Raw genomic sequence first — 3,273 nt, 5'->3', positions numbered from 1 at the left:
AAAAAAAGGAACAGCCCCGTCATCGAATTTGCTTCCGCGATCCCAGATCCCAATAAGCTGTGAAACAAATTTGTGTAGCAAGCTTCTTGGATCTGGCAGCGTCAGGTTAGAATGACGTGGCCCGACAGGGACGATATTGTGACAATAAATAAATAAAGAGTGGAGATTACTTCTGTGGCTTACTGGCAGTGTGGATTCAAAGTTTGCCAGATTAGCTCTGGACACTCACTCACTCACTCACTCACTCACTCACTCACTCACTCACTCACTCACTCACTCACTCACTCATAGACAGAGCCTCTAGTACTCTACTCTAGGTTAAACTAACAAAGGACGATTCTACTGTGTGGAATCAACCAGAAGTGTGAAACAAAAATGACACATTTTGTTCCGGCATAGCAGGGATCAAATCAAAAGGCCCTTTTGTGTTGCTCATCTTTGTGGCTTTCTGCACTTTGGTTTTCAATCCAGATGTCTTTTGTTTGTTTTTCGTGTCTATGTTATTGCTTCTGGCGTATCTTGCCTTTGCCTCAAGCACAACGCACATTGTCTTCTTGCATTAACCCATTCTGACCTGAGATCAGATTCATACGAGGTTTCCGCCGGACACACACTGGTCTGATGAACCCATTCTGACCTGAGATCAGATTCTAAAAATGTCAGTCGCTCTTCGATTTTTCAAAAATAGCAGACCTACAAGCTCATATCGCGCCACTCGGTGGCGCGATATGAGCTTGTAGATCTGCTATTTTTCAATAGCTAAAGCATAACGTGATGCTGACACCAAAATGGGTGCCCGTTCAGAATAGGTTAATGTCATGTACACACTACACAGTATACCGTATACCAGCTGCTCTGCTCTCGCGCCCCGAGGCAGCGAGAGCATTCCCCCGCCACGCACCTTAATATCTCGAAACCTGTTTATTGATGTAGTCCACAGAATAGAGAGACGGGACACGGGGAGAGAGAGCCAGGGAGTGGCGCGCAGCGAGGGCCCGCCTGCACCGCGCCCAGGAATCCAACCAGGACTCGCTGTCCGGCCTCAGAGACCAGGTACACACAACTAGTTAAAGAAAGAGAAACAGGTGTTTTGCTTCCTCTGGAAACTGCCCTTGGTTAAAGGCAGTGGGTGCTCAGCTTTGAAAATAACTTAACTCATAAACCAACCAAGTGGAAAAAGCGGCACTCCAAAATAAAAGATACAAGACGCAGATGCAATTTCTCGTGTTAACCCATTTAGACCTGAGGACGGTTCTTAACCCATTCTGACCTGAGATCAGATTCATACGAGGTTTCCACTGGACACACACTGGTCTGATTAACCCATTCTGACCTGAGATCAGATTAAAAAAATGTCAGTCGTTCTTCGATTTTTCAAAAATAGCAGACCTACAAGCTCGTATCGCGCCACTCGGTGGCGCGATATGAGCTTGTAGATCTGCTATTTTTCAATAGCTAAAGCACAACATGATGCTAAACACCAAAATGGGTCCCCATTCAGAATGGGTTAAAAATATGACTTCTAAATCCTGACAGTTTACTGAAAAAACCACATGTTTCTATATCAGTGGTTCTCAATATTTCATGTCAAGGACCCCAAAAATGATATGTAATCGGCCACCGACCCCCATCTGAAAATATGTTATTCCAGGTACCCCCCCGGAAGCAAAGTTAAAAACGTTGAAAAGTTAAATTCTCTGAAAGAATATATATTAAAAGATTTGAGGCACATTTTCACGATTTTTCAAAAATAGCAGATCTACAAGCTCGTACATGAGCTTGTACATGAGCTCAAATTAACATGAGAAATTGCATCTGAGCCAGTGTTGCATCTTTTATTTCGGAGTGCGGCTTTTTCCACTTAGTTGGTTTATGAGTTAACCTTCAACCAGTTGTTGTTTTATTTTCCGTGTTTTTGCTCTAAAGATAAAAAGCAAGCGTGACATTGCTCATATTAATAATGAATTTTCAATGTATTCATATATTCAGATTACAGTCATACATAATGTATGGACACCACATCACATCATATGTAATAGGGAATAATAAATGTAGTTATTCATCTGAGTAGACAGACAACAGCAGTGACACGCTGACCTCTAAATGCACTACATGCCTCTACAGACACTTCAACAACAGGGCAAATTGAGTGTGTTAACCCACGTTAACCCTGGTGGGCAGATTTCCAAAGATTAATAAAATAGATATATTATTTTCGGTATTTGTCATATAGGACAAAGTATATCGTCTCTGTCAGGTGGAAACCTCACATGTCCAAAAGTGCTACTTTTCAGTATTCCAAGTTTCGTACTGCATTCCACGCTGCATTTTGAGCTTGCAGATCTGCTACTTTTGAGGTTTTTGCCTGACGGCAGCGGTATAGGCCTTATAAATATTAAATGGTAATATCAGCATTAGGCACTTTTTCTTCAAGGATTTGAGGTGACATCACTGATGATTTCATAGAGCAAATCAATAGAGGTTGTTTTACGACATACCATATTATTTCTTTAACTTATGAATCTTGCTTGCACAAGATGTTAGTAGTATTTCTCACGTTAAGCACCTCCCCCCTACACAGGTGGGGATGATCAAATGTTGGCTTTATTTTTCCATGAAACATTCACTCTTGACATTATCATTGACAAAAAGACTAATTATAATGTCAAAGCATTTTTCACTGTGATGATGACGATCGTTGTTCTGTGTCTCTCAGTACGACGGGTGCTGGTGCTCCAGACAGGGACCCAGTGCTACCTTCCCTGCCCCAAAAGAAGAGGCCTTCGGGGCCAGGCAGGCTGTCGAACCCCCCTTCATCCTCCAGAAATCCTCTCTCGGCGATCAAAACTGCCGGTCTGCGGAAGTCTCAGTCTGTACTGAGTCTCACCACCAACTGTACGTATGCAGATGCACACTGCTGTGTGTGTGTGTGTGTGTGTGTGTGTGTGTGTGGTTGACTGCTTAAAACTGAAAAATACTGCTGTCTTGTCCATTTACTGTCCACTTAAGACTTCTCTCACTGTTCCATTCTGTTCCATTCTTTTGTCCAGCTCTTCGCTCAACTGCACCCTCTGCCGACAGAAGGGAGGCACTGCGGCAGAGACCTCCACAGTCCTTTGACAGTCCGCCAGGCGCCGCCGCCGCCTCCCCTCAGACGTCTCCACGTCTGGTGAGCTCCAGACACAGTCTCTATATGAAGGGGACGGCACGCTGTGACGCTTGGTCCGCCGGAGGACAGGTCAGAGTCTCACCTCCAGGAAACAGAAAAGGTAA

This window comes from Protomyctophum parallelum, assembly GCF_964188405.1.
Source record: "Protomyctophum parallelum genome assembly, chromosome: 19".
Classification (NCBI taxonomy): Eukaryota; Metazoa; Chordata; class Actinopteri; order Myctophiformes; family Myctophidae; genus Protomyctophum; species Protomyctophum parallelum.
This window is presented reverse-complemented; position numbering follows the sequence as displayed.